Genomic DNA, 18,846 nt, shown 5'->3' with positions numbered 1-18,846 from the left:
ATGTCTGGCGTTTTGAAGCAACAAGGATAATAAAGATATGTTTAAAACAGCATTTTAGCAGGTGCTCGACATTTTTAATGTGAATCTCCGTAAAAACGAAGGATTTCTAACTTGTATTCCATGTAATCCTATTCCGGAATACCGTCAATCGAATGCGCCCTTAGTTTCTTATCAGTTACGTCATTTGCTGAAGTGTAACTGTTTCTCGTCCAATGGAAAGCATTGTAGGAACAAAAACTAGTGTCCAGGCTCATTGGCGAAAAAATGCGCGGAAACTGCTTACGATCTTTCTTACAAACTTTCATCTTGCGAACGAAATGGTGTGTTTTCTTCAATATTCAGGAAAATAAGCGTTTCAAAACAGTCAATTTCTTCGGCTTTTATGTTTCTGAGGATGTTAAGGAGCTGCTTTATCACTAATATCAGGTATTTCTTCTGTTTTTTGCGGAAAATATCGGAATTATGCGGAAGATGCGGATTTCAGTGAATTATGCGGATCCGCATCGCCGCATCCTGTCAGATGCCATGACTGGTTCAATTTCCTGGCGCACTTGTAAAATAGCCAACTGGTTTGCCTCCCGCCAGTTGGGATTCTTAACAATTGAATATGTTCAATGCTCGGAGATATTAGCTACTACCTACCGAGGGTAAAAAAAAGTGATTATTGATTAATGATTATTACTTCAAAGACAAAATTTTATTTTGAAAATAAAGCTTCTTTTATTTACATAAGCAGTATTGCCTCATTTACGCCGTCTTTGATTCCCTGGTTGTTCGAATAGTGCACTTTTTGGGACAGTTCCGTGGTTAGCTTGAAGTCCTCGCCTTGGGTAAAATACACCCAGTACGGAACTGTTTTCCAAAAAAAATTCATGTTTTACTATCAAACTTTTTTCTTCTTCAAATATGTTCTTTATTAGACTGTTCTTAGCAAATACCTGAAAAAAAAATCGGGGGTCACCGTGCTCGTTTGAGAGAAAAGGAGCATTTATTTCGCTATTGGGTTTAATTTGAGCTAAATCTCTTACGTTTTGTATGCGCATGTGCTCATGTGCGCGCGCTAATGACGCGAAAATCGTGCGCAGTAGGGATGCGCAATGCAATACTAAGGAATTAGCTTAAATATTAAAGTATAGAAATGGCCAGGCAAGTGGATACACAGACACGAAATGAAACTGCATTTTTACACACCTCAAAGAGTATTTGCACCGAACTCAAAAGATATGCCGAGTCATATTTACTCATCAGTTTTGTCAAGCATTACAAGAGGATCAGACTGAAGGGATACTCTAAGTAGTTGGGTTAAGATTTCACTGGATGCTGCTGGAACAGCCACAATGCAGTTCAATCCACATAGCACCAGAGCAGCCTCCTCTACTGCAGCTAGAGGAAATTCAGTCAGCTTGCAAGAAATTCTTGATACAGCTGCTCTTCTATGACCACATTTTCTCGTTTTTATGATACATGTAAGCCTATCGTTCAAGTAACAGTTTGACACAGGTGCTCTTAATGTTGCTGTTATGAAATAACTAATTGTTGTCTGTAAGGGATGACATGGTAATACACCTGTTTACAGTATGTTGTGGAGTTTGACTTGTCTGTTGCTTTGAAATCTTATGTAAGCCACAAGCCACTGGTAACGACGTAGAACTTAAAAATTAAAAGCGTCTTAACTGAAAGGTGAGGTTTGATTGGAATTCTGCTGAGTTACAACTGACAGTGCCTCGAGGGATTGCATGCAGGGTCCGAAATCAACTTTTTGGTGCAGGTGCCAGCTGGCAACTACAAAAAGTTTTCAGTCGTCAGATGCAAAAGTTTTGTCGCAAAAAGTGTCCATAATTTTCTGATCCTGATCATAGATAGAAAACATGAATTTCTAAAATACATTAATTTTTATGCGGAGCTTCAAGTATTAGTATTTCCTACTTTGCGAATGATCGAAAAAGGATCAAGACTACACTTAGACCTTTCAATGCGTTTCCATTGAAACAAAATCGAAAGTTGTCAAACTAGTTTGAAGATTGGACATAACACCTGTTTCATTAAGCATGTACTTACCCAGTACAATGGCAGGCTAGCGTGAATTACTAGCATCGCTCACAACTGATTGACTGTGGCATACCCGGTGAAAGAAATACCGACATAAGTTATGTAGTGGCTACAACAACTTGCAAAAATGATAATGTTGAGACACTTTCATTTAAAAACATTTTTTCTAGCTTCCAATACCAGCCGTATCTAGAATTTAAACCTTTCCCACTTCCCCTCCCCTCTCCTTCTTTCAATCTTCACTACTTAAGTTTCCAACACTTTTTTGTCTTGCTAGCAACACGGATGGGGGGGGGGGGGGGGGGGAAACTGCAGTGCGAGAGATAATATTTGGTAAATTAATAACGCCCCAAGAAGGTGAAGTGTCTCCACTATTTTTGCAACTTGTTGTATGATTGATTCCAATAATTTTGCAAGTGCGGATTTGAATCGTATAGGGAAAATTTTCAACTTAGAAAAGCAGGAACTAAAGAAACAATAATTGTTAGATATCGTGTACTGTAAGCTCTGAAACATTTCAGAAGTTTGCGCGCAAATTGCAAAGCACATTGTACCAAACACGAAAGGATATTAATTACTGACATATGTTGGCATCGATTTTCAAGTGTTTGGACTTATCATCGCTAACAGAAGACTCCGTACTAAATACTAAAGCGAGCAAAGTATTTTGCACTGCAGATCGGATGTTCCGAAAGTTACACATGGCTTGTATTACATGTATGTAACACAATAACATTTATTGTGTTCCTTGGTGACATCAACGGGGATGGTGGCATTACAGTTGCAAATCGTATCTTCCAGGAAACAGCACAATTCAACTAGTACTTTCTTTTGTACTCAATCCAATAAAGTTCACACAGTTAGAAACCCTGTACATATCGTCTATTCCATTTACCAACGGTCTACCTTCCAAACAGAGTCTACCATCGCAACAGCAAGAAATGGCACCATATTATTTTCTCAGTGAAAAGCTGTGGTAGACCGCATAGACCGTTTCACATAAATGTCATAATGCGTAGCTGGTACAAATTTGGTCACTTCAATCTGTACCTCATTGTAAAACAAATCTCGCAAAGGATTTAGCACAATCAGGTAGTTCCTTTTGAGAATTCTGCTCAGTCGGTCATTCCAAAGAACATGGAACCTGACACGTCAATTAGAAGACTTGCTACTAAGCGTTAGCAATCCCTTCTCTGAAAGGAGACTAACGCGAAAGCAATTAAGTAATGTTAAAAATGGACCTGTATGAAAATGTATCTTTGTACAACAATGTTTGCTAAGGATTTGTTTTTCCCAAAGTGGATGTTCCCTTTTCATGGCATGTGATTGCAGTTAAAGGAGAGGTAATGTCTGTTTCCCATACGCAAACAACAGCTAATTTTGTACATGTTGCACGTGTTTTAGATGTCAAGTGTTGACCGAAGTATACTTGTTTAAGGCAAATTATTCCGAAATTGGTTCCAGGATGTTTCTACATTGTACCGTACTGTAAAAAGCGAAAGGACGGAAATCACACCTTTTGATGTACATGTAGCAAATTATGTGTACATGTATTTTCGACTTGACTCACAGAAAGCACTGAAATGGCTTCAATTTACGTCATACTGAAACCCCGCCAAAATCCAGGCCATTTTCCATTTACAGTAGATCAGAGAATTACACCTTTTTTCTTTTTGGAGCACCATATTAAATGCAAAGGATATATGCCTTCCCATTCCAATAAACAAAGTGACCGTATGGCAATACAGTGACAACCAACTCAGACAATCAGCGTCAAAATTGTTGCCACATTGACCATTTCTACCCCCTATGCCGCATTTCTTCCGTCTTTTAGCCTTCTTAGGTAGTCCAATTCACCCCCTTGCCCCCCGAACAATGTTTTAGGGTGATTCCTGGGATATTTGGGTACAAATAAGCGACATTGAAAGGGGGTGGGGGAGGGTGGGTCTCATCAATAATTTAGAGCACGATTCAAATTATAGTGTTATTTTACACGTAAGAAGAACTGTTTAAACATAACATTGTGTTAACTAATTTTGTCGCTGATTGTAGTTCACAGGCACTCCACTTTAAATTATAATTTAATGTGGAGTGCCTGTGAACTACAATCAGCAACAAAATTAGTTGACACATTGTGTTGAAACAGTTCTTTTTACGAGTAAAGTAACACTATAATTTGAATCTGAAAGAAACAATTCAAACTTAACAGAAACATTAAGAACCCCAACTGGCCACAACACCAAGGGAAGCTACATGTATACCTGAACCAACCCCAGCAATACCCGAGACACCATTAAGTGAACCTCTGACCAGGAGTGCACCAATTTAGCACGTCAAGCAAGTGTGTAGACTCGTAGAATAGGAATTCATATGCAGTTACTATCCGTAGGAGTATTGCACAATGTAGCAAGCTGAACAACAGTGGATAGCTTGCCAGCCAAAGCGGTCATGCCAGCTCCACCAAGGTGTGAAACAGTCTACCAAACAGATACAAGCACTTTGGGTTGGAATAACAACCTAGTCATTGAGTCATTGAGTCATGACGCAAACAGCAAATAAAAAACGCGATAAAATCAAGTTTACTTGTAATTTGGCGCCCATCTTGTTGAGAAGGCTAAGAAGCCGATGGATCCCTCAAGGCCATATGCCAGTTTCAGTGCTCTTTATATGCCATTAAGAGCGATGACTCCAGATACAAGTAATTATTTTGGTCAGCAAGAAGTGTTTGAGTCAACCAACGTTCGGTCCTTCTATGCTGTCTGATCTGACGCTCGTATTCCAACAACGCTAGCTGGATATTTAAGTTATGAAGTCTGTAAATACAGTGCAGATTGTACACACTTGCCATTCTAGCCTGCATGCACGTTAAAAGCAATAAAAGTCCATCAAAAGCGAAAGCCGCATCTTGTCTTTAATATAGCGTGATATCGTGACACACTTCTAGCGGGAGTAGGAAAGTTTTCTTTTGTACACATTGATGCGTGTATGACAGGAATGCAAATTGCGTGCGACCCTAAACATAACAAAATAAATTTTACCGGACACAGATATTTGTCTGAAATTTTGTCACAACAAAAACAATTTTGTCCACCAGTGCGACCCGGGCCTAACCAAGCAATTCAGTTTGATTATATAAAAGACAAGCAAGGATCACTTCTATCTTTCATCCATAACCCCCACTTGAACTACATGTATACACTTTTCTCACATGGCTGTTTGGTAAGAATTCAAAGCTCGTCAAGTATGGCTAATGACAATGACTATTGTTCAAGTCACTTCTAGACTGCCAGACACTGGTGTCAATACCTTCGTACAAAGTGAAATTCACTTTTGCCTTAAATTAAAACAGAAACAAACTGTTTTGTTCATCAGGAGATTATAACTTGCAACCTTTTGTCATTAAAAAATTGACAGGTATTAATTTCTTGATGCACTGTATGCCTTTTTTTCTTCCTTTAATAACTTACATGCCATGCAAGAGTACCGCTGACTTCAATTTTGTCACTTTTGAGAACATTGTTTTTAACTTTTCTGTTACATTTATGACATTCTACTGTAGATAGGAAAAGGTGAGGCAATATTACATTCTCAAATTCCATTACACTTGAAGGTCTACAAACTGGCTGAATATCTACAATCATTTAAATGTAACTACTGATTGTGCATGTTTCTTTAATGAGCATAAAATTATCAGGATTTGCAACTCTTGCAAAACTGTCCAAGCACACATTAAGAAATAAATTTAATTCAATAATGAGACTATCCTGTTCTTTTAACTTCTGGACCACAACTTAAAAAGAAGGCCAACAATGTAGCCCTCCCCTCCCCCACCCGGGACAACGTTGTTCAGGAAGATGAGCAAAGAAACAAAGAACCCATCTATATCTTGACATGGTGTTGTGGTGAAGGGGGATGGAAGGGGGGGCAGAGGAGGAGGGAGGGGGAGGATCCATTTCCGATAAAAGCCCTCAAAATCAAACAGCGGAAGGCACGCATTTACAGGATAAAATGCAAGACTTCGAATTATCTCAAATCAAAACCACAAGTCTGAGGTTGGAAACTACAATTGCTTATTACTGTAATACAATACCAGGACACTATTGTCTTCTTGCAGCAGTAACCTTTGAAGAACGAGGAATATATAGTAACTACACACACTATTCATAAGCCAATCTCGATTTGCCTCAGTCAATTAGCTTAACGCTGAGCACCTCAGAGTGAAGTGAACTTTGAATTCTTCATTCATCTGACGTGGAAATTTGAATCGTATACGGATCACAATTGTATGGAAACACAGTGTCTTTTACATGAATAATGGCAGTGATCTCTTTCACTGTAACTTATACACAACATAACACAGCACAAGTTATACATAATCAGAGTTTATATTCGTTGCATGGGTCATCCACAAACACAAAAATTTAGGTAATGATGAGCGCCTTACCACTGTTTGTCCAAACAGATGCTTTATAGTGTGAGGTCAAGCGACAGCTTTGTCAATGGCAAGAACTCTGCAATGGCAATTTCATGCAGTTAAATAAATTACTTGCACAGAACTCAGAAGATACAGAATTACTAATCAGTTTTGTCAAGCCTCAAAAAAGGATAAGAAGGGACACTCTAAGTACATGTAGATGGGTTAAAATTTCGCTGGATGCTGCTGGCACAGGACCAGAGCAGCATCCACTACTGCAGCTAGAAGGAATTCAATCAGCTTGCAAAGAAAGGAAAAAGGAAAGGAACTTTATTTAAGAGTCTAATCTTCTAGCGCCGTCGAGCACTGCTCCCGTTCTGGCCTTGTAGCTCAGTCGGTAGAGCGGCGGTGATCTAATCCGAAGGTCGTGGGTTCAAATCCCACCCTGGTCAGAGTTTTTCTCTGTCCTTGTGTGGGCCCAATTCCAATACTAGGGTTGATCCCTGATGGAATAATTGGGTATAAAAGCTAATCACAGTAGTGTTAGGCCTCACTCGAACTTGGAACCATTATTCTCAAATGCTACTGAAGGACAATAACTAACGATTACTTAAAATTAGGCTTGGGCTGAGCCGAATTTGTCCTTGTGAATAACATCTCACATACCCACGGCCTGCTCCCGTTCTGGCCTTGTAGCTCAGTCGGTAGAGCGGCGGTGATCTAATCCGAAGGTCGTGGGTTCAAATCCCACCCTGGTCAGAGTTTTTCTCTGTCCTTGTGTGGGCCCAATTCCAATACTAGGGTTGATCCCTGTTGGAATAATTGGGTATAAAAGCTTCACAGTAGTGTTAGGCCTCACTAGAACTTGAAACCATTATTCTCAAATGCTACTGAAGGACAACAACTAACGATTACCCATATATGATCCTTTCACCGCTTACTTTCGCTTTTCTTAAATTTTTATTTTTATTTTTATTTATTTATATCTTTATGTAAATAGAGAAGATGGTGCTGGGGTGTCTTTTCTTTTTTAATATGATAAATTGTGTGTGAATCTGTGATGTATATAGATTTAGTTTTCTTTCTTTTTTTTCCGTGAATTTTTCCTGCGTGTTCATAAATCAGTGTGTAAGATTTATGTAATACATAAAATGAAAATTCACTTAAAAAAAAAAAACAGTGCTTTGAGGGATTACATGCCCAGTCCTCTCTCCCAACCCTTCTGGTCTTGATTAACCTTTGTGGCTGCTATACAGACACAACCCACGTTAATGCACGCACTTGCTATCTCATGTAATCCATCAAGGCAAGTGCTGTAACTCAGCAGAATTCCAATCAAGACTTTACCTTACATTAAGTCTTGATTAATTTTTAAATCACCTTGCAATGTTCCTTGTAGGAATAATGAATCCGGCTGCATTTAAATTAAGGGTAAGCAATACAGGAAGATTGTCCAAAGTTCAGAGAAAACAACAAGAAGCCAGTAAAAAGTAAGATTAATCAAAACTAGTTGATTACGCATAATTACATGCAGCTGTTCTTGTTAATTAAGAAATGAGTATCAATGAGCAACTTACCACTGTCGCTCCAAATGGATGCTGATTGCCGTCAGGTGAAGCAACGGCTTCGTCTGCAACAGAAATAAATGACTCTGCAGTTACGATTTGATGTGGTTATTAAATTATCAAGTCTATCTCCAGATAAAACGATCATGTTTTCAGTAAGGACACTTGAACCGTGAACACTTGACATTTTTGTGTATATTTCGACTACTAAGAAATAAAGGCTCTCTTATGATGTATAGTGTTACACGTATTGCATTTTGTAAGTGTAAAAACATTAAATACTCTTGTCAAAAGAACGAGCCCACATTTACTAAAAAAATGTACAAACAAATATCAAGTGTTCATGGTTCGAGTGTCCTCACTGTGATATGTAGAGAGTTTATCCTTACACATAACTCAAAGTAACTTTAAATTCGGCGATCAAATTCTGTAACTTTATGAGACAGTTCTTAAACTCTCTCATAAGTGTTAAAACACGGATCGATGATGTTTCAGTTCTGTCGCAAAGCGAGACATAAGACGTACAAACGCAGGTACAATTAGTCTGCTACACGTACATGAAGCTGCTTGGTGGTACTTACGTAGTTATTTTCCACAGTGAAATTTGTTAAACGTGTTCTGGGATCCTTTCAATTTTCCAACCACAAACTTCCAGTCTCTCCTTAGTTGTCTTATCACAAATGACCGACAATCACATCGATGGAACTGAAAAAAGAGAGAGAGAAACGTCCATGTTGCGATAAAATGCTGAAAGGCACTTTTCCACAATAATCAGGGAATAAGAGAGACCTTGGGAACGAGGCTGATAGGTATGTCATGTATAGGAACGCATTCTGTCCCAAAAGTAGGTTGTGGTAGGTGTAGAGTAGAAGTGTAGTTGATATAGTAGGTGTAGTAGGTGTAGTCGGTCTAGTAGCTGTAGTACGTGTACTGCCTGTAGTACATGCAGTAGCTGTATAGGTTTAGTAGCTATAGTAGGTGTAGGACGACCCCATCGTTGCAACCGTTGCGTTTTACGTTTCCTGAAACTTGTGACGCAATAGAAGTTACACAAAGTTTCATGAAACCGACGATGTTACAGTGTGCAACGCCTGCTGATGCCGTTGCACAGAATTATCCGATAAAGGTTTCAACGTGTAAGAGCGGCTTTACAGATTTTAGTCTGGTTCATTCAATACAATTTTACTTTACTGGCTCATCAAAGAGACACCATGACAGGGAATAAAAGGTTAAAGAGTTTAATTTATCATTGAACCTTATAGAAATTGAAATGATAATAGACGGCACAGTTTTGCAGTATAAACTTTACTATTCTGTGACACATAAGCTGTGGCACAGTAGAGCATGACATGTTGGATTCCTGCATGTTTTTCAAAATGTACATTCCTATAAAAATTGAACAATACATTTAGGTACTGGCAGGAATTACACCTGCTGCACTAACTGGACAGTAACTACAGCCCTGTCCTTTTCAAAGAGCACACATTTAAGTGAAGTAAGTGTGGACCTTTCCCTTGCTGTCTACAATACCATTTGTTCTTGAGCGCTTTGAAGAGTTTTCCCCACGTAAGCCTACAGTTCAAGTTGCGTGAACCTGATTAACAGGAGAAACCTATCGTCAGGCTCGGGACGGCTGTTTTCAAATGAATACAGTGGAACTCGGTAATACACACGGGAGCTCTTAGAAAAAAACGTCACGGACATGTGTTTAATCGGTCAAATTGTGAGCCCGGCCCAAAATTAAACATTGGATATATTTCAAAGCAAAGTTCTGTTATACCATGCGTGTTCCTTTGTGGGTGAATTTTTTTGTTCACACCCCGTTCGATTTCAAAATGATTTGTACGGTAAGCATTTAGAATAAAACTAATCCCTTTCGCTATTCTTGTTACAATCCCAAGGGTCTGTGTGATCAGACGAAACCGCAGTAGTAGTAATTAAAGAAAAGAAAATAGATAGAATTGAATGTAGAATAGTCAAACACCCGAAGAAAGCATGTCACGCCAATTTGAAACTGTTTTTTTTTGAAATCCTAGAAACTCGTTTAGCCTAGTAGATTTGATCTTTAAGAACGATCACCGTGCGAAAGTACGACGGAACCTTAAAAAAATCATTTACATTAAGTGAACTGTGATTAACCGTTTTTGCTGGTTGTCCGTCTACCGGTACGGTATTTAATATGTCTAGCATTTTAGAAAATTGTCTTCGATGTTTATTTACAACATCCTTTAGATGAGATATCTTGATACCGACTGAAATCGAAACAAAATGTTATTTTTTTTTTAGGTCTAAATTCTCGGTTTCTCTCGGTTGTTAGTTTCCCGGCGGGTCTAATTTGCAGGTCGCAGGTCGCGGGTTGCAGGTTATTGCTTCACCAATACAGATAGTATCCTAAACATTCTTAAAAGCTCACGTTGGGCCTAAAAACTTTAGGCCTAATTAGGCCTAAGGTTAGCTTTTAAGAATGTTTAGGATACTTTCTGTACTGGTGAAACAATGACCTGCAACCCGCGACCTGCGATCTGCGACCTGCAAATTAGACCCGCCGTTAGTTTCCCGAGCAGTTAGTTGACCCGTTAAACATGGGCTGTAAAGTTATCGAAAACGGTGCGTTCAAATCCCCGAGAACACAAAGAAAGTAACGATAAAGTTAATGTTTCATAATAGTTTAACTTTATTCACACAGTATACATAGACCTAAAGAAACCTATATTCAAAGTGATAACAAGCGAAAAAAAAACCTATTAATATGCCTTTACTGTAGTTCACCGCCTTCATTTTCTTCACTTGACGAACTTGGCAAGGATTCATAAAATCGAATAGCAGGTTGGGATAAGTACTTCTGGGCTAGTTTAACACAAGATCGTTTAACATCCTCGCGTATTGCCCTTCTTTCTCGTCTCACAGTAGTGAGAAGCTCTGGCCTAAGCTCCATGCATTGTTTTTTCTTTAGGAAGGAAATCTTCCTTGGAAACTGTCTCGAATCCATTTCAAATCTTACAAAGACATTGTCTGGATGATGTACCAATTGAAGGTCTCCGTTCTCGTCGACTGTTTCACCGTAACCGAAATTAAGCCAGGCGATGTTTTTAACTTCAAATCTTTCCTTCTCCAAGTCCTCATTTCGACTGACGTAACGCAATCGGAGGAACGATTTATAGTCTTTTATCATATCCAACGTAACCCACTTAACTGTCACGTTCGATAGCCCCTCGTGTTCTAAGACAGTTGCCCATTTCCTTGGAATGTCAATAATTTCGTGCCTTTGGAAAACATTTTGTATAGTTCCAAAGCGTCTATCACAGACAGAGTAAGTGTGACCTTCTAACAGAAATTTCAAGTCTGCCCTCAGCAACTGCCCACGTCGTACTATAAAGTCGAGGTAAAAGAATAAGAAACATTCCTTGAACTGCCCAGGGGCATTATCACACCAAATAATTAGGTGATCATGTTTTCCGAGCTTATTCTCAAGTTCAACAAGTAAATGGTCCAACAGAGATATGACTTCATTTGGTCCCGTGGTGCCAACAGTCTCGTCATATAAGAAACAATAAATGTGGTCGTCGCTTGCACAGTACATACCCAGATGGTGTGTTTTCAGCTTCGCACAAAAGTAGGAGTCCTGCGAAGAGACTTTAGGAGTCTTGAGCGTTTTGTCAAAATCCAACTGCAAGGTAAGAGTCTTTGGGAACATATCTCTCTGGGTGTCACGACGCCGCTGTTTGTTGCATTTCTGTTACAAAGTGAGTAAAGAGATTTTTGTCAAAAAGTGCAATATGCGTCTAGTGTACGCGAAATTTTGCATATACTGGAGTATACATGCAGCTCACTTGTACTGCCTATGTATAATGTTGTTTCATCCATGTTACAAAGTTTTGGTATTTTAGTCGGGAAACGCTGGAATGTTCTATAATGTTGTTACAGAAAGCGTTTTTCGTGTAAGGTGTCTAAGACGTCAGATCAACCTGCTTAAGTAAACGCATTCTGGAATCATCGTAAGGGACGTCACACAACGTACGTTTCGCCAAAAAGAAGCTTCCAGTACATCAGTGTCACTACAGAGGCTGTTTCTAGAGTGTTAATGCTGGATGCAAGGAAAGTAATGAAGCATTAAATAATTGTTGCTTTAACTTCTCTGGAAAGTTCCACTAGATTCGTGAGTAAGCATGCATCCAGGAAAGAAAATCGCTTCAAAAGACCGGATCACGGACTTTACATTCTTGATAAGAAAATATATATAGCCGAACCTCTCCATAACGGCCATCTTGGGCAGGGACCGCGCAGGAGAGCCCCCAACGATTGCGACGTAAAAAAATGAAAATGATAATGAAAAAAAAAAAAAAGAAGAAGAAGAAAGGAGGAATTTCACAAGTTCGTATAGGAAAAAAAAGTCATATGAAATTATCACTAGCTAATTAGACACGCATTTAACTAGCAGGCGAAAAGAGTGATAAGAAAATACAATAATAATAATAATAATAATAATAATAATAATAATAATAATAATAATCTAAACTTGGCTGCGCTCAACAATGACGCAAAAGTGATTTAGTAAAAAAACGTACAGACTTTGTCGTATTGACAATGCTAGCGATTGTAACAAACACAAGACAAATTTCCGAACCTTTAAAGAATGTGTTATACAGTAGCCACCACCTTAGTTTTTTTCGTCAGGGGTATACTGTTTTGTTTATTTCTATTCTGATTGATACATTGTTTACTTCCCTGAGATGAAGTGGTTGACGTAAAATTGTTGGATTCCTCACTTGATTAATAGTTAATACCGGCCAGTATTATCTACAGTGGAGGGCACAGTGGAGGGAATTTCAATCTACAATAGTGAGTGTAAACATCGGGTCATGTAATACATGTAAATGTTTGTCAGTTTCTATGCTGTGAAAGAATCGCTGTTTTAGCTCTAAAACTTGCAATTATTGCAATTTCGGAAGAATAGAAATCAAAGGTTTCCGGGGGAGCATGTTCCCGGACCCTGGTATGAATTCGCCTTTCAGTCCCCGAATCCAAACCATGCTGCGCGGGCCCTGTTGGGGACAGGGGAAAGCGGCCGTTGAGAGGACTGTTCTGGCGGGAAAGGTATTTTTATTTTAAGATGATGCTTATTGTAGCATAGAAATATGTAACACAATCAAAATACATATCAATAAAAGAAACCAAAAATTAGAATTTCTATATTCGGGATTTCTATATTCACAGATTTTACGACCTTACCAATTTCATCAAAAATTCTCAATATCTTATCTCTATTTTTCACGGTTATCTGAAAACCATTTTTTACAGCTATATTATTCATTATGTTTTCTATATGATATTTTCTCTGATAAATTGATTTCCGGCGAAACCTATGTTTATTTTGATGAAATTCAACATATTCTATCAAAGGTTTATAACCTTGAACTGTTCCGCATTTTTTACAAACTATAGTGTTATTATTTACTAAATATGGTTCAGAACAACATTGATCCAATTTTTTTGTATGCTTTGAGATTTGTTCATTACAAAATGGACAGATAACTTCTTCCATATTGACAAGTTCTTTATGCAGTTCTTTGCAACTCATTATACTATTATATGAGATATTATTTTAGGTTTTTTTAAAAACATATAGACCGATTGCATAAATGGCCGCCAAAAACGTATTCTTTTGTTTATGTGCTAATTAGACTCACTAGCCTCGTTTGCATGGACAAAATACAATAGAAATGTCGTTCGCGAGCAAGACTAGTGAGTCTAATTAGCACATAAACAAAAGAATACATTTTTGGCCGCCATTTATGCAATCGGTCTATAGTTCCAAAATAAATTTTGCGCTGGATCCATTCTGCCTCCCCACGGCATGGATTCGCAGAAATATAAAACATATAGATTTCCAAGAATATGAGACCGAAAGTACGAGATCAAAAATTGGTAGCCATTAAATGGAAAGTAGTATGGAGTTGGGTTGGTATGAGAACATTTTTGCAAAAAATGTGCTCGTACCCCCAACTCCTATACTACTTTCGTTGTTGTAACTCTGCTAAGCTGCATCACGCACTGATGATAGACCTCTTCATTCATTTCTAATTGAAAATCATCTTCAAGATAAGTAATGCCTTCATCACATTTTAGTTTTAGCTGGCAAACGACCTGATCCAACTTCACAATACCGGTGAATTCATAGTGTAAGAGCAAACAGTCCTCTGGATCAGGTGCGTAAATATGGACTTCGCAGTGTCCGTCAACATCCGGGGTCTCCAGTCTTGGGCAAGGTTTCCTAGTAAAAATGGGCCCGAAACTCTTTCATCACGCGAAATCAAAAGGGTTGAACCTTTACTAAACGTAATGGTGGACACACAATTCATCGTTACTGGCACACAATCAACATCGAAATCATCCTCATCGTCACTGGTTGGAGTATCTGAATCCACATGTATGTTGCCGCGGATCTCTGACAATGAAGAAGAGGGGTTTGCTACAAGTCCTCGACGACCGTAAGCAGTTACAGGCAGAGTGCCCGGGTTATCCTTTGTTGACTTGGCACGTACAGTTAGTTGCCGCGACGACCTTCCGTACTCCTTCGCCCACTTTCGCATTGTGGACAGGTCTTGCTGTGTACCGTTCTGTTTGGGTGGACGAGGGATGTCAGGCAGTTCTTCAAAACTAACCATATTTTCCGGTACGTCATAATAGCTTCTTCTGTTGGTAAAGTAGTTAAAGCCGCAGTTGGTGGTTCTTTTGACAGTCTCCTCGACAGCAACAGGAAATTGATGAGAATACTGGATGACACTAGGAACTTCATACACCTCTCTCATTTTAGAGTTGAAGTGCTCAACTATTAAGGTGACAAGGGATTTGGGATTCACATGCTCAATGTAGGCTGGATTGACGGTCGTTAGCTCTTTTTCTATACAGCGAAGGGCCTCTAGTGTCATCCTTATGCTGGCCACTGTCTTGGAGGAGGGCACGCCGTGTGGTCCTTCAACAGTTCTTCTGCCTCCTGCATTCAACTTCGCCTCTTCTACAGCTGTTTCGAAATAACTCGTTGCATCGTCCAGGAGACGCGTCGCAGTTGCCAAAGATGCTGGTGGAGAATGGATACCATGTGATGTATACAAAAGCCGCACATGCTTCAGGAAATTAGCAATTGGCTTAGTGGGGGATATAAGCTTTAGTGCTCCAGCTCCTGTGTCAGTGAGATATAGAGAGTCTCCTTCGATACAAAGGCCTGTTGGCTGAACAAATGCGGCTGTTTTATCGCAACCATCATGAGGTGTTTCTCCTTCTGATCCGATGGTATATTCTGCTCTATTGCCTTTCACGACCTTGCCTATTTTACGTGTATCGACATCTGTGAAAAAGATATCACCAGTATCACTGACAGCAAGACTGTATGCTCTTTTGCAAACGCCCCTACCATTACGGATGACCTTTACACACGTTGCCTTGCCGCTTTCTTTTGCTGTGTCTACTATGTAGATTCCGCCATCGTTCTCTGAGTTGGCAACCAAGATGTCTCGTGTCTCCTTGTTGTAGGCCAGTCCTGTACAGCACGCCTTTCGCGATATCGTAATGAAAGATTCAGATTCCGCCTTCAGTACTGTTCCAGTGCAGCTAACGGCAACTTTCAGGATTGTCGGACTGTTACGCTGCGAAACGAAAAGGATGGTTCGGTCTTCGTTCGAGCACAAGGCCAAAGGACTGAAATCGTCTAGAAGTGAAATTAATCCATTACTTTTTGGAGATGCAGGAGGATTCTCCATAATCCACTCAGAAAGCATTGACCTCATTTCAGCAACAGATACTCTCTCGTCTTGGCCGAGCAGGCCGCGCTTGCGGAGCTCTTCTTGTAGCCGAGGCTTTTTCAGTGCTTTGGGATTTAATTTCACAACGTTACCGACGTCCATATATGACAGACTATCTTCTTCTGCGACAAAGATAACACCCGATTCATAGATGACACATGTTGGATTTAAAATATCCCTGGCTAGGACTTGGACGTCTGCAGGGTTATGAAGCCTGACTTGAAAAAGGGATCCAAGGGAGTAATCCACTACATAAAGTGAACCAAATGCACCACGGCAAACTGAGATTGAATGGTGTAAAACTCCAAGTTTGTTAAGGCCATACTCCTTCCAGAACATTTCCGGGACTACAGTATGGACAAGATATCCCATTCGCAGCAAAACGTTCTTGACGTTAGCTCCATTGCACTCTGCAACGTAGCTCGTATCCATTCGATCTCGGCCCCTCAAAGCCACGTCCGTCAGAACAGCCTTCAGATCTTTTGAGCAGGATGAGTCAAGTCGTGCTGTGCGTAGCATCACAAGACTGAATCTCGCCCTCTCGATAAACATGAACCAGTTACAATGTGACCTGAAGACATTCTTTCCTGCGTGAACTATGTCAGGATTTGGCGCTGCCAGAGTGCTGTATGAGTCTGCGGTTCCATCGCTTTGGTTTTTTTGCAGGAGTTCAAGGGCTGCTTTAAACATCGACTGACAGTCAGTGGTAATATTGAGACACACGGCTCTAGTGCATTGAATACCTTTCTCCAGGCAGCGATCACACCTTCTCAACGCTGGGCACCAGTGTTCGAACCCCTTTTCGTTACAGACATGGCAAACTTCTTTAGTAGAGACGCACTGGGGGCATTCGGTGGTTGAGCACTCTTCTTTTATGAGAAGGTCAGAAGTATGTTGCAGACAATGCAAACACTGCTGGAGCTCTTGCCGTCGCTTAAGGTGAAATTGCAGTGTGGAATTGCCATCGCCCCCGGATCCTACGAAATCATTGCCGATTATCAAAGCTGCCTTGTTGTCAAGAGAGGTTACGCCCATGATTGCTACTTCTTTGACAAATTTGTCGGAGAAATAGTCATGGGGAATGTCTTGGTGTTGTTTCACATAATCTAATGAATAATGCTCTCGTCCTCCTACAATTAGCATGGTATTTTGGTCAACTTGGAATCCTGGCTTTATTGCGAATCCGTCTTTGGCCAAGGAGACAGGCATCAGTCTGAGGGCATTGTTTGAGATAAGCGGAACGACATCGCTGCCTTGACTGAAGGCCATTCTCAGAAAAGCGATAACATATGCACGGACTAACCCACTTTCATAAAGATACCCTCTGTTCCTACTCAATGGTAAGGGTAAAGGAATGTTATTATCTTGCCAGCAGAAGTCATGGGCTGAACCTCTCCCTCTGTGTAGCATTCGTTTTCCGGTCAACAGATTGAAAGTTCTCCAATGACCACTTCGCTGTAATGTTTCGCAGAAGCTACGGACTACTGGGTCATGGTTAAATTGATTAGTGGGGTCTCCAATCTCATTGGCAAACTTAAGTGCATTTGAAACCAGCCTGTAAAATATGTGAGATCGCGGTAGGCGGCCTGTACGCACTTCCCGATCAAGAAGGGCTGCGGTTGTGTCAAGTTCCACCTCGTAACCGCTGCTGGAATCTGAGGTGGTTTCCTCTTCCGACGTGGTTGTTTTATCATCATCTGAATTATCTGACTCATCAGAACTAAATAATTGAACGAGAAACAGCATATTAGAATTTATTTATCATTTGTTCTTTATAAATTACAGTACAGTGAATTTCGAAAATAATTATTGTTAGATATTTATTTAACATATTATGAAATGGAAATCAAGCAGCTACCTATCAAAATCCTATGCGAAACTAGGAAATAAAGTTAACACACTACAGTTTTTGTCCATTTGTGGAAGCACAAATATACTGTATATTATTTACTTTTTAGTAAGCCAGGAAGTCAAAGACTTCTGCCCTTCGCCAGATGATTTTTCCTTGCCCTGCTTTTTCTTGATCTGCCTTTCTTGTAGTCGGCTGCATCGACCATTGAAAATATGTTCTGAATAGAAAAACAAATAAATAAATAAATAAATAAATAGTTAAATAAATAAACAAACAAACAAACAGACTGGTGGATCAATAACTGTGCATCAATTATAACTAGTGTGACCCTGAATTTTACAGAAATTAGCTTTACTATCTCAAAGCTAAGATAAATGACGAGCTCTTGGTTATTGCGTCTTATGGAAATAACGATAATTTCTTATATATGGGCTAGTAAGTGGATCTTTTTGCAGTAACGAAAAATGAAAAATGAATCAATGGAATTGACCTTGACTTAACTTACTTTTCTCAAAGTAATCGTCGTAGTAGATACGATTTAGGTTTACGACTGTTTTGCACTTGGCGCAGATTATTCGCATCTCATTTTGCAGGATGCAACCGGGAAACCTCTCTTCAACACCTATTGAACAAACAATATTGTACGTTAAAACAATGCTTTAGTTGAGTCTAATGAGTGCGACGACTTCTAATACACTTATGCATTCTTCTGTAAATTCATTCAAGTGTTTTTTTTCGTACAATTGCTGCATGGATAAGTATTTTTCTGTGGTTTTAGAGGATGAACATGAACACTACACTTCCTATGTTCACCTACGTTTTTTCATATCCTGATAAGCTGCCTTCTGTATTTCATTCCTTGCCACTGTAGCGTTTGTATTGGATTTGTTCGCATTCCTTAGCACTTTCTCCAGCTGGTTTTTACTCTGTGTCCTCGCTTTTTTAGCTACACGTTGTTTGGGCTGTTGATTTTTTTTCCATCTGCTTGCCATCTAAAAGGTGGGCTTTGACGTCAACTGTATAACAGAAATTCACACGGTAGGCATTTAATGTATACTTAAGTAATACAATTACTTCATTCAAACTACCTCACGCACACACGCACAGCCGAACTCTACTAGAACAAGTACTGATAACGCCAACAGTGGTTAATATAATTACTTCATT

The 18,846-nt window shown here is 39.6% G+C and overlaps 1 protein-coding gene across 2 annotated transcripts in view; it reads right to left on the bottom strand.

The window, feature by feature from the left end:
• The window catches only part of LOC138024364 (tetratricopeptide repeat protein 28-like), a 245,376-nt gene extending 236,589 nt beyond the window's left edge, over positions 1-8,787 (bottom strand). Inside the window, exons 1-3 of one of the 2 annotated variants that reach the window (XR_011126986.1) lie at positions 8,610-8,787; positions 8,041-8,093; positions 6,494-6,560 (exon numbers count right to left, since the gene is read on the bottom strand). The gene's annotated coding sequence lies outside the window, so the exon portion shown is untranslated. The remainder of the gene's footprint in view (positions 1-6,493; positions 6,561-8,040; positions 8,094-8,609) is intronic. The other variant, XM_068871534.1, reaches the window with a different exon arrangement.
• Positions 8,788-18,846: the final 10,059 nt, after the last annotated feature.

Source organism: Montipora capricornis, chromosome 11 (genome assembly GCF_036669925.1).
Source record: "Montipora capricornis isolate CH-2021 chromosome 11, ASM3666992v2, whole genome shotgun sequence".
Lineage (NCBI taxonomy): Eukaryota > Metazoa > Cnidaria > Anthozoa > Scleractinia > Acroporidae > Montipora > Montipora capricornis.
Note: the sequence above shows the minus strand (reverse complement) of the source record. Positions and strands in the feature narration are given on the sequence as shown.